Genomic DNA, 13,247 nt, shown 5'->3' with positions numbered 1-13,247 from the left:
AGCGTATGCTTTACACCTTAGGTGCTTGGTTTCTGTTTAAAATTTCTGCACAAGTCTCCTGCAGAGCTCCGGCCCAGCCACCTTCCAAATAATGTATATAAAATCCTCTGTAACACTGTTTGCTGGCAGCGGGGGAATGTCGCCTACTCATTAGAAGGTGGATCATGTGAATGTCCGCTCAGCTACCTGTTCACCTTTTGTTGTGCTAAAATACACACATTGTGAAATTTCTCATCTTCACCCTGTTAAACCGAACAGCTAGTGCACTCACGAGGCTGTGCAGCCCTCGCCACCGTCCACTCCCAGAGCGTTCTCCCCTCCCCTTACTGAAGCCTCGCCCCAGCAGCGGTCGCTCCCTGCCCCCAACCCCAGCACCAGCTGACCAGCCTTCCGTCTCTGCAGATGCCCCTACTCGGCATGTTTCACGGACATGGAATTGACAGCGTGGGCCCTCTGCGTCCGGCCCCTTTCACCCGGTGTGATGTCACCAAGTTTCTCCAGGCCGTGGCAGGAATCAGAAGGCAACAGCTGAGTGATCAGCCTGTGATTTGGGGTTGATGTTATTTTCTTTCCCTTGGACTCCCTGCTCCACTCTGGTTCAGGATTCTCTGAGGTCTTTACTCATGGGATTTGGTTCCTCCTGCCTTGTTCCCTGGAAACCTGCTCAGGGACCCCCAAACCAGTCCCTAAAACTGCTTGTACCAGGGCCTCCCAAAAAGATGGTTAAAAGTGCAGCTTCCTGGCCCCAATCCACGCCTGCTGGGCCCCACGCTTTGGGGACCAGCCCAGGGAGTCTGCAGTGCCCACAGGCTCCCACTTCCGACTTGTCCCCACTTTCCTAGACTGTTTTCTGAAAGTCAGATCCAGCTTTCTCTTAGTGTCCCTTGATTCACATTCGCTCCTGGGATAAGGACATTAGTCGCTGTCCTGGGGCTGCTAATTAATCAACTAATTCAATCTGCACAGAAGCAGAAAAGGCCATGTCCTTATCCCCAAACACCTGGAGGAACTACCTTTCCAGGACCTGCCAGTGTGTCTCTGCTCGGTGACAGAGATGACCCCTCACCTCACTCGCGGACGGGCGCACAGGTGAGGGAGTTTGTGAAGAAGGCTGTTCTGTGGGCACCGGGGATAAAAGGTGGCAGACGGTCCAGGTAGGGAATGATCATTTTAAACAAATATCAGTAACTTCTAAGGGAAGTGGGTTGTCTGCGCTGAGCCAGGCTCCCAGTCCCTGGCAGAGAAGCGCCCTCTGTCCCCACCCGAGTGCCTGGGCTCTCTGTGCCTGAGGTTCCCTACACGGGGAAGGTGCCCATTTCGCTCCTTGCTTTGCTTTGTTCGCTTCTCTCAGTCATCCCATGGTCACACATGCTGTTTGCTGTAACAAAGGCACGAGTTCATTCACGTGACTGAGCTCCGGCAGCATGACCCACGTGGACTGTAGCCCACATGCCACGTGACCCACGTGGCTAGCACATGTCCAGTGGCTAGGACAGGCCTTAGTGAAGAACATAAAGCTCTGAAGCCAAACTGCAGCTCTCCTTACCCCGTGACCCAGCAGTTCCCCTCCCAGGCGTAGCCCCCTCGGAGTTGAAAACGGGGACTCAAAGAGATACGTCTGCATCTGTGTTCCTGGCAGCAGCGGTATTCACAGTAGCCAAAGGCTGCTGTGTCCACTGACACATGAATGGAGAAACCAAGTGTGTCTCGTACGCAATGTTGTTCTGTCTTAAAAGGAAGTATTGACACCTGCTTCGAAGTAGATGGATCTTGGAAACATTATGCTAAGTAAGATAAACCAGACACAAAAGGAGAAATAGTCTATGAGTTCACATCTATGAAATATCGAGAGTAGGCACACGCATAGAGACAGAAAGTAGATTAGGGTTTACCAAAGGCTTGGGGGGATGGAGCATTATTGCCCAAAATGGATACAAAGTTTCCATTTGAAGTGATGAAAAAAAAAAAGGGAAATAAATAGTGGTGACATTGATGGCAAACAGCACTAGATGTTACCAGAGAAGTTAGACCTTGGTCCTCGAGTTTGGCTAAGAAAGAATTCAGAGCGAAGGATTCTCATTATAGGAGAAGGTTTACTTAGAAAGCCATGGAGGTAGAAGAAATGAGCCAGCTGGGCTGTGTGGGCTCGGGGAAAAGCTACGGAGGCAGAAGAAGGGCTGTTGGAGCTCCAGAGAGAGAGCAAAGGTATGTGCCTTGAGGGAAGAAGGGGGAGGAAAGGCAGAGGCACGCAGGAAAGAGAGAGAGACGGAGGGAGGGAGGCAGCGGGCGCACTGGGTCCTCCGTCCTAAGAGCTCCCATCTTCTGTCCAAAGGTGGGCACCCTAGGGGGGGGTCCCAGGGGAGGGGCTCAGTCATCCGCAGTCCAGGTGTGTCCTTTCAGGGTCACGGGCTCTGCTGAGGGGAGGGGTCATTGGTCATTGCATTGGGTCCTGGTGTCTGCCATGGCGTCACTCTGTCTGGTTTTGCCGCTTTTCTGGTTTGGGGGCTGAAACACAGCCGAGCCCTCTCGTTTGATCTTGTTTGACCACAGGTGCTACCTCTCATTTGACCAGAACTCTGACTCTGACTCTGCGGTCAGGGTGCCTGGAGCTTTGCTTGAGAGGTTCCTTGCTGTCGGCCAGAATCTCACTATCTCGAGGGAGTGGTCATGCAGGGGCTTGTATGGGAGTGGTGTGAGCCCCCTTTGTTCCCCTCCTAAGGGGTCTACTGTGTGACTGGTGACAGGCCAGAGGAGGGAAGGTCAGGGGAGGCTCCAAACCACATGACCAGTGACACGGGAGGTCAGCGACATGCTAGGGAAGGAAGAGTCCCTCAGGGGCCGAGGTCCTACGATACTTGTTTTCCTAGTTTTTCCATTGCCAGGCATCGGGGGCTTCCCACCCCGGTGGCCTTCTGTACCTGGCCTGTCGGTCCACCCTGCGCTGTCTACCTGTGCAGTCAGACTAACTGCCGCCTTTATAGGTGATATTTGCGCAGCACTGTGGAGGTAATGTGTGCCACTGAACTATACATTTAAAAATGGCTAAAATGGGAAACTTTGTTACGTATATTTCACCACAATTAAACAAGACGCTCAGCTGTTCTTTTCAACCACTAGAATGAACTAGAGAGCCACAGGCAGATCTGCAGACACGGTTGCGGAATCCTGGAGTCTGAGGCCCCTCTGAATTGGTCTGTTAGGAGCTCCCTGCTGGTGAGCACGTAAGCTGTTTAACCTCCTGTTTCCCCGGCCCAGCAGCTGTGGTCCGGGGAGAACAGGGTCTCCGGCTTCTCCGGCGTCTCTCACGGGCCCCCGGCAGAGTGCAGCCAGGTGAGCCCAGCCCCTGCCCCCAGCGGACCCTGTCAGTGGCTGTGCCCAGGGCACCCCCATCCTGGGATTGGAGCCCTGGCTGGCTGTCCTGGGTCGGCCACCCAAAGGGATCCTCCGTCCATTGCTGGAAAGTCCCCGTGGCATTTCTAACAAGGAAACAAGGAAGTATTTCATAAATATGCAGACTCACCCCACCCACCTTGGGGCATACTTATGGTGACCCTACAGACCTGGCAGGGCAGGTCTTGCTGGCCCCACCAGAGGGGCAGGCGGGGCCCCAGGACTGGGGAGAAAAGCGCAGCTGGGCCATGAGACCCGAGGTGAGGTCCCCAGTTGTTCTCTAACACAGCCACTATTCAGAGCATGTGGTTAATAATCTTCAGTCAACCCCACTTTACTTGCACATTAAATTGATTTTGCACGCACAAAACATCCCCATATAAATAAAGTGGGTATCAGAGACCTCCGGCCTTCCCCAAAGCTTCCTACACTGCAGGCTGTTTGGAGAAACCTTAGCACTAGCTGAGCTCTCCTGAGAAGTCATTCACAGATATTTTATTTTCATTCTCATTACTAATTTATTAAACACGTATGTAGATTCATTACATGCCAGGCCATTCCAAGCTCTTGACCAACATCGCCTTACTGAATCCTCCTAATAATGCTCCATGAGTTGGGCTTTGTTACTGCCTCCATTTTACAGATGAGAAGACTGAGGCAAGGGCTCAGGGAGGGACCAAACAGCCTGCTCTTCATGAGGTTCAGCACCCGTCCCTCCTATTCCTCTCTTTGTATGAGTCCAGGACAACCCGAGCAGGCCTGCTGTCCGGCTGCCTGAGATTCCCCCTCGTCCCCTCATCAAGCTGCTCTCCTTGGCTTCAGGTGACTCGGAGGGAACGGGGGAGGGGCTGCCGTCCCTTTCCACCTGCTTTAGGGGCCTCTAGTCAGTAGCAGAAGGTGGAGGGGAGGCCATGGCATGGCTTGACCCCACAGGTCTGAGTGCCGAGTTGTCTCTGGGGGCACTGCTGATACTCCTGGAGAAACTTGTTTGAGAGCCACTTCCAGAGGCAACTAAGGTGCCATCGTTTCCACCTGGATCGGGTCCACGGATCAAGAGTTTCCTGGCTTTGATGTTGCCCTTTAGTGATGCAAGATGCTATCATGGGGGTGAAGGCTCTCTCCGTACTATTTTTGCAACTTCCTCTGCCTCTATAATTCTTTCAAAAGTAAAAGTCTTTTAAAAGCCATTGTTTGAGAAGCCAGGGAACTGGGGCTCCCTGTCCCTCCACGCTCTGCTTCTTTGTGCTCACGAGCTCACCCACCAGCAGCTGGCTTCTGTGGGGGACCCCAGTGCCAGTTGGGGGCTGCGCTTGTCTCTCACAGGGGCTGGTCCCCATCTCGGCACCAGCGCCCCCACTTTCTAGACCGAGGGGTTCTCTCTTCTGCCTCAGCACTGGGCCACGAAGCTGCCTTGATGTCCCATAAGCCTCAGGCACATTCAGCCCTGAGACTCCCACCCCACCTCCAGACTAAGCCTGGGGACCCCACCCCCCAGGTTCTTGTGACTCTGCTTTGGAGTCCCCTGCTGGGTGCTTTACATAGGCTATTGCATTGGGTTCTCTCCTCAACACCATGGAAGGACTTTGGGGAAGTGTGGGTGTCTCTGGGAGAAGGAGGGGACACCCCAGCTGGAGGGAATGGGGGAAACCAAGGCACAGATGCTGGGCCACCTAGAGACCAGGGCAGAAAGAAGGGTCTTGGGGCACACTGGCTGGGACCTTTGCACGGAGGCCACAGGCGTAGTCCAGGCGTCCCAGACACAGAGTGACAGCAGCCTCACGCTAAACATGACACTCTCAGGTAGAAACAGCTCCTGCCCCTTCTTCCCGCCCCAACACAGGGTGCCGTGTGTCATCTCCTGCGGTTCTGAGAAGCCCTTGGAAAATCTTCTCCCATCTATGTGGCCACCCTGCAGGGGGCAGGGCATGTGTTCACAGTCCTAGTCTAGAGTCTTCAACTACTCGAGACTCCTCACTGGTTTCTCTCCCCAAATCCTGGCATTTGCAGTCGGTCCCCCTCAAGGGGCCACAAAGATGACGGCACATGAGGACACTAATAAGGAAGTCCCCAAACCTGCAGAGCAGAAATTCCCTGTGCATTCAGTGGGCCTTGGAGTTTAGCTGCGATTTGTGGCAGTGGCTCCTGGAGTAGCCCCCACACCTGCCCCAGCCCCAGCCCCACCCCGGAGGTCAAGAAGATGAGCCTGGAACTCCGAGGGGACAGGAGGTGCCGCGTTCCTGTCCTGGGACTTTCCCTCACTCGTTCTCGCTCAGACTTGCTTCCGAGCGTAGGGTTTGCTCTCGCTTCAGAAAGCAGACCTGACACCCCAAGTTCCCATGACCGCGACCCCTGTTGTGCAGATGCCTCCCGGGGCCCCACCCTCTCGGAGCCTCTTTGCGTCCTTGTCCTCTCCCGATCCTTTGATCAATTGTAATGAGGACCCTCCCTCCACCGCATCTTCAGCCTATTTCTTCACTCCATCCCGGCAGATGGCCGGGCAGCTTTCGCAGGCTGCGTGTCTGACGTCCTAAATTCTCACGGGGCTGGTCTGGTGGAGGGTACAGATGAGGCTTTAATTTCCTCCAGGAGGCCCCTGTCTTGGGCTGTAGTCCCCTGAATGCAGGGACAGTGGGACTCACCTGACAGGGGTTGCCCATCAGCGCCTGCCTCAGGACCTGCCTTCTAGTCCTGGTGGGACCTGCCTTCTAGTCCAGGACCACTGAGTCCTGGTGGACACAGGCCCATGGAGGGCCGACCATGTACCCAGAAGACCAGGAGACACTCAACTGTCCCCAGAGGCCCCAGGAATCTGAAGGGGGGGGGGAAGAGGGACCTTCATGGAACCAGCTCAGCTTTGCTTAGGAAGTGGTTTGAGAGAAGGGAGTTGCCACTCCGTGTTCTATGTTGAGACAGTGAGAGGGGGCATCACTGGTAAATGCGCCACCGTCTTGCCGGAAGCCTCTCTGGCTTCACTTGGCAGCAGCAGAGCTGAGTTTAGCGACACTGGCTAACAATTAGCTAGTACTCCTGTACCAGCGTGGGTTTGTGCTGAGTGCTTGCCGCTTAGTGGCTCCTTTAATCCTCACAGCAACCCCATTTCGTAGATGTGAAAACTGAGGCCCAGGACTGGGAAAACAGATTTCCCTTCGAGGGCATTTGAACCTATGCTGTCTGGCCTTAAGGTCCTCAGTCCTGACCACTATGCGGCGGTCACTCGTTCATTAACGATAAAACGTTGGCTAAGCCGGGCCCTGTGCTTTGAAATACATCAGCCTGTTTCACTCACACTCTCTTCTGAGGGAGGGTGTTTCTGCATCCGTTTTGTGGGTGCAGAAGCCGAGGCTCAGAGAAGTCGGCCAGCAGCAGGGGACTGAGGCTCAGTCCATCTCCTGCTCCTTCGGTTGGCCGCCCAGGGGGAGGGGCTGGGGAGGCCCGCACGCTGGTGGCCCTTCCTCTGTGCACAGCAGCGCTGGGCTTGGAATGACATAACCTCCTTATAACAGACAGTGACGGGGTCGCCAGCCTTTCTGAGTCTTGCTAATCCGGAAGGTGAAAGGCAGTATCTAACAGGATTGAAAGTGTATCATTTTTTTTCCTGTTTTTGTTTTTCTTTTTCATGACCGCTTCCTTATGTTTAAATGACGTCACTTGTATGTAGTCTTCTGTGCACTTGTCCCCAGGTGTTTGCTCTCGGCTCTTTGGATCTCAGGTCGAGGAAGCACCGGTAAGACCGTTCGCCGTCCCTGACACTGCAGGAGGGCGGACAGAGCCCCTCTGATTGAAGAGGCGGGACTCAGAGGGGCAGGGCGGGATGCCCCCTGGCAGGACTATAGCTTAGGCAGCCTGTGTCCCATGAAAGAATATAATTTCCATCAGCCTGGGCACCTTTTAAATGCCCTACCATAACGATCGCAAAAATAGCAGCCAAGTTTTTTTTCTTCCTTTTTTTGAGCATCTACCCTGTGGCAGGCAGGGTAATGCTGAAGGCACTATTTCCTTTGACCCACACGACATGCTGTGAGGTCGTTGCTATGGCTGCCCCTGTTGCATGGGTGAGGAAACTAAGGCACAGAGAAGTCCGCTAAGCAATCCATGGTCACACAGCAGCAGTCGGGGTGGACCCCAGCTGTAACTTTCATGCTGCGCAACCCGTCGCATAGGGAGGCAAGTGCTTCTCAGACTGGTGAGCGTAAGAGCAGCCTTGACCCTGGAACACCGGTGTTTTGAAAAATCCAGCCCAGAAGAACATCCTGATTCCTCCATGGTCGCGCTCACCCTTGCCAGTGACATCATTCAAAGGGGCAAGTTTACCTTTTTCGCTGACTGCAAAGCTGTCGAATGAAGGGTGGTGAGAAGCCTGTTTGCTAAAGGCCCAGAGTCCTTCACTCCCTAAGACCTGTTTTTGCAGGTCTGGGAGCTTGGCTGTGCTATAAAAGTCAAGACGTCCCCACAAAAGGAGCGGAGGTTGTTTTCTCCTTCAGCCCTTCCGGCGTGCTGGTGTCCTTCCAAAGCAGCTTATGAATTCCTAGCTCCTCCCGCACCTGCTCGGGAAGGGAAGCTAGCAGGCCCCCAGGAGGAGGGAGTGAACCCCAGCCACCTGCCTCTGTCTTTGGCCCAGTGCCGGGAGTGTTTCCTTCCGACTCTACCCAGTTCTGTGGTGACTCAAGGCTTCCCTGAGCCCTGTCTGAGTCACGTCCCCGGAAGGAAGGGCTGTTTCTACCATGGTCTCCTGGCAGGCTGAGACAACCCAGGAGCCCGAGGACGAGAGACCTGAAGTGTGGGCCTCCAGCTCATACCTGTCTGCTTCTGGCACCACTTCGCTCCCTTCCAGGTGTGTGTCTCACTCATTGGCTCACCTCAGGCAGGTGGCAGCCACAGGGAAGAGATTACCAGAAGCTTTTGGCTCTCTCTCTCTTTGCTGATGCTGCCTGGCTGGGTACCCACCTTGTCCTGGCCCACCCTGACCTGGGATGGGACCCGAGTCAGGAGTCTGTCCCCAGTGCAGTGGGCCAGTGCCCGCTCCTGCCCTGCTGGCTGCATTCTGCACCAGCGTACCTGAGCACAATCGCTGTAACACATCACTGCGGGCGGCTCAGCTCCAAGGAAGCCGGCGGGGGTGGGCAGTCAGCCTGCAGGCTGTCGCTGCCAGGCTGGTAAAGGCACCCTCCGATCTGCGAGTCATCCAAGCCATGTGCTCACGCATGCATGCACACGCACGTGCAGGGAGGGAGGGAGAGAAGGATGAAGGGCAACAAGCTCAAGAGGGACTATTCCCGTAGAATATTTTCTCTCTTTCTTCCAAATATGCTTCTTCAGGAGAAGTTTTGTAGTGAACGAAGCCAGAGTGTGTTTCCATTCAGTGTAGACAGTTTCCATTCAGTGTAGATACTGAACAAGGTGTCAGGCTCAGTCACGAGGCAAAAGGTACTTTTTTCAACAAACTGAGGAATCAGAGTCCAGGTCAAGCTGGCTCTGCAAACCCCTAGGTTGCCATTTCTGTTACTGGCAAACAAGGGTTACAGAGGGCCACGGCCTTCCTGGCTCATCCGTCCTTCCATCTCCCTCCCCTGTGCTGGAACCATACTGACCCCCGTACCAGGTCCCTTCCCGACCCATTCTTTCCCATCTCCATGCCTTTGCTCATGCTGTTCCCTCCTCCTGGATGTCCTTCCCTTTGTCTCTGGAAGCTCCCACGTTATTTGTGCTTCAGATCCCAGCCACCAGCCACCTTTTATTTTAGGTCAGCTCCCACGTTGCTTGCAGTGAGCAGATCTAAATGGGAAAGGGGTTGGGGACCAATCAGATGCCACAGGCACAAAGAGATGTGGCGGACATGGCTATCGTCCTCTTTTGTTCAGGGAAGCAACAAGCCCAGCTAATAAACTATGGTCCCTGGCTCCCTTGCAGCTAGGAAAAGCCATGTGTCCTAGTTGTTACCAGTAAGGTGTAAACATAAGTTTGGGTATGGCTTTCAAGGAACTGTTTTGGTGGAAACAGAATCACGATAGAGTGACTCTAATGATCACACTCATGTGTTAGGGATGGTGGGATCTTCCATATCAGGAGAACCCCAGGAACCCGAAAGGTGGCTGGTGGCCGGGATCTGAAGCACAAATAACGTGGGAGCTTCCAGAGACAAAGGGAAGGACATCCAGGAGGAGGGAACAGCATGAGCAAAGGCATGGAGATGGGAAAGAACGGGTCGGGAAGGGACCCGGTACGGGGGTCAGTATGGTTCCAGCACAGGGGAGGGAGATGGAAGGACGGATGAGCCAGGAAGGCCATGGCCCTCTGTAACCCTTGTTTGCCAGTAACAGAAATGGCAACCTAGGGGTTTCCAGAGCCAGCTTGACTTGCCCCGGACCAGTTTTTGTGGGACAGATTCATGGGACCCAAGGCTTTTACAATGTGGGAGGCCTTCTTTGAGAAAAAGAATACAACATATTAAATTAAATGTTTCACACTTGGGAGGGGTCTGAAAGTTTGACTACAGCACCTTTACCGCCCAGCTCCAGTCACCTCCTCTGGACAGCCAGCCCATCCTGCTTTCTCGTGGGGGCTGCTGTCCTCGCCCACTCTGACACTCTCCATGGTCTGAGTGCATGCCCCCTCCTCACTGGTCAGTGTCCCTCCAGAATAGCAACTCTGTCTCCACTCCCCTTCCTTCAAGGATGTTTGCGGAGCTAGTACTGTCTTCTGGACCCTGTATCCTGCCGCTGTGGGCATAACTGAGGCCCCACCGGTACCAGCTGAACGGATGCAAGTGAGAAAAGGCACGTCAGGGGGTTGAAAACGAAGGGGCAACTCCACATGGGGTTGTTTGCAAATGTGCGTTGATTTGGATGGCTGGGGGCCGGTCCGAGTTGTGTGAATCCAGTTAACCTCTTGAAACTCTCCCAGCTGTTTTCCTATCTATCGAGTGAGAACAAGCGCCAACGATATACGTGATCTCTTCCAGCAAACCTCACTAAATCATATCCTCTCTGAACTTAAATTCCTGCCAGGGGACAAGGGCAGCACAAACCCACGCGTCTGACTGATCATCCATCAGGTTGCACCTCAGGCCCTGGACCACCTGGTGGGCACCTTCCACCTCCAGGTGTCAGGCACAGGTAGAAGGTGGACACGTGGAGTCCCAGATCCCCCGCTGGTCCCTGTTTTAGCTGACCGGGCCCAGTCCCCGCTGTGATTCCTTAACTCTTGTCCACACTTCAGTCTCTTCTCTGCAGTCTGACCACCCTGCTGCCGCAACCACGTGTTACAGGGAGGTGGGGGAGAAGCCCGCAGCCTGGCTGCTGAGACCAGGAGAGACGAGCAGTCACTGTGTCCTCCGGGAGGCTGTTCTGGAGATCACATCCTCGTTACACATCTCCCAGGACTTCATGTCTCCAGCCAATTTCCGCTCAGGCCCAGGAGACCCAGGAAGCAGGTCGCCGTCAGCGTGGCTTCTAGGGAAAGACCCGGTTTCCTTTTGACTGGAAACCAGGTGTTCCAGGGGAATTCTGCTGTCAACAAATGACAAATGCCTCTTTGGCAGGTGGCCTGGGGCTGCAGGGGTGTGGTTGTTTTCCTGAAAGAGTCACCAGGTAGGTACTTCTCTGACCCCAGAGCTCCTGTTACAGGAACGGGCTTTCACGGAAGGTGGTACTGACCCCACTGCCTGGCGTTTTCCTGATCGGACTGGCCCAGAGCGTCAGGCCGCCAAGCGGCCCTGGGGCGTGTGCGATGGGCCCTCCCCACCCCAAGGGGCAGGAACAGCAGCACTTACACACCCATCGATGCCTTTCCTGGAAAAATGTATTATTTCTACGTGTTCTGACAACTTGAAGCGAAGAATTTCCGGAAGGTGCTTCTTGGGTTGACCACTGAATGAGCTGCGTTCAGGGGCTCCAATGGGCTGTTTAAGGCTGGGCGGGGCGTTGTCACAGGTCAGTCAGCAAGGGCACCCAAGGCTGGGGGGAGAAGGTTGGTGAGGGGAGCAGCAAAGCCTTGGGAAATGGAAATCGAGGACCCCTGCAGGGCAGAGCGCAGTGAGCAGAGACCGCAGCTTGGAGGGCTTGGAGGGCGAGGGGCCATTGTAAGGCCTGCTCTTTAGACCTTGATGGACCCTTAGCTGACCACAGGTCAGGAGGCACCTGGAGGTCAAGTGCTGTTCCATGGAGGGACAAGTCCAGGAACTTGGAGCCAACTGAGCAGAAGGTTTGGCCTTCCCTTGTCCTCTGGTGGCCGGTGACTGCAGACCACTCGCACTTTCTCAGAAACTCTGACTGTTTGGTTTGTTCAAAGAGTACTTCCCATGGGCCTGCCGGGATCTGGGCTAGAGCAGAGCCACCCTCATGGGGTGACCATGGGGTGGGGGAGCCAGGCTGGTGGCACCCTAGCCGCAGGCTGCCTGCGCCGGGTGAGCCCACGCCAGGGCTGCCTCTTGCATCCCTCCCCCCTCCTCTTCCCAAGAGCCAATCTGTCCCCAAATCAGCCACCTTCTAGGTCACGGTTTGGTCACTCCCTCAGAGCCTTGCCAGAGCTTCCCGCCAACCCCGAATCCTGGTTTTCAAGGACCCATGGTATCTGTCTCCACCCGTCTTCCCAATGGTTGTCCCTCCAGGTCCTCACCTTAGCCCGGAGTGCAGGTGACCCCGGAGCTCTGCCCTCCCAGCTGCCCTCCCACCCTGGGGCCTGCTCCTACCTGGGGACTTGTCTGTGCCGCCCTCTCTGCCTGGATGGTACTTGATCTGACGGCCCTTTGGCCCCTCTGGGGGGCTTTAAGGAATGTGGTGCCTATGGTCGACGCCCGAAAAGTGGGGCAGTCTCGGTGCAGCTGCCCCTAATAGGCAGCAGTGTTCTGAGAACATCTTTGTGCACCTCAGGTACTCACTGAACAGAACTATTGGGAACTGGGGGTGGAGGCGCTGAACAAGGTCACAGACTAGCACTGACCAGTGGGAATATAGTGTCAGCCACAAACGGGAGCTGCTTACATGGCGATTTTCTAGTCTCCACGTTTAAAAAGGCCAAAAGAAACAGTGAAATGAACGTTCGCATCTTTCACTTAACCCGTGCGTGCAGCTGGTATCATTGCCTTACATAACCAATACAAGGACATTCGTCGGATAATGCATGTGTTTTTTCACGCTGGGGCTTTGAAATCCGGGCGGTTTCACGCTGGTACAACACCTCAGTTTGCAGGGGCCGCATTTCTAGTGCTCCACAGCCACGTGAGGCCAGCGGTTCCGTGTTGGATGGGGTCGTTGCAGACCACAGACCCACAGCGTCACGCTGCTCCGTGCTGAGCTGGCCCAGGAAGCATGTGTGCATGGGACCCGTGGAAGGACCCGTGTGCTGTAGTTGTTAGGCAGCTTCCACAGCTGCAATGAGAGATCTCAGACTCTTACCCCGAACACTCCCCCCCTCCCCGTCCCTTCCTTTATAGTTAAATAACGGCATCTTCTTATCTTGCCTCGCTCTCCCTCCTCCCCCATCCCCACCCATCTGGGCATCACATCCAAAACAGATTTCCTCCCAACTTCAGCCCCCAGCTGTGGCCCTGCTGCTGTTTCCTGTCCTGGTGGCTCTTGGGAGAGCTGGCTGCCGTCCCCGCGAGAGGGAGGCCTCGGAGGAGGAGGGTGGCGCTGGCCCAGCCGTGGGGAGCCATTGGGAGAGATTTCAGAGTGTGTTCTCTCTCACTGGCTTTTTTGTTGTTGTTGCCTCCTCTTACTCTCTGTCTGCATCAGATGTTAATCCACCCGCCACCCCCTTCCCCACAGGTTGGGGTCCCTCCCCAGCCCTGGGGAAGCCCGTAAGCCGAGCAGATTTCCAGGTGAGAGGCACCCAGCTCTTTGCCAGCCTTCCCCGGGGCA

This window comes from Artibeus jamaicensis, unplaced genomic scaffold (genome assembly GCF_021234435.1).
Source record: "Artibeus jamaicensis isolate MK-2021 breed Jamaican fruit bat unplaced genomic scaffold, CSHL_Jam_final contig_490, whole genome shotgun sequence".
Taxonomy (NCBI): domain Eukaryota; kingdom Metazoa; phylum Chordata; class Mammalia; order Chiroptera; family Phyllostomidae; genus Artibeus; species Artibeus jamaicensis.
Note: the sequence above shows the minus strand (reverse complement) of the source record.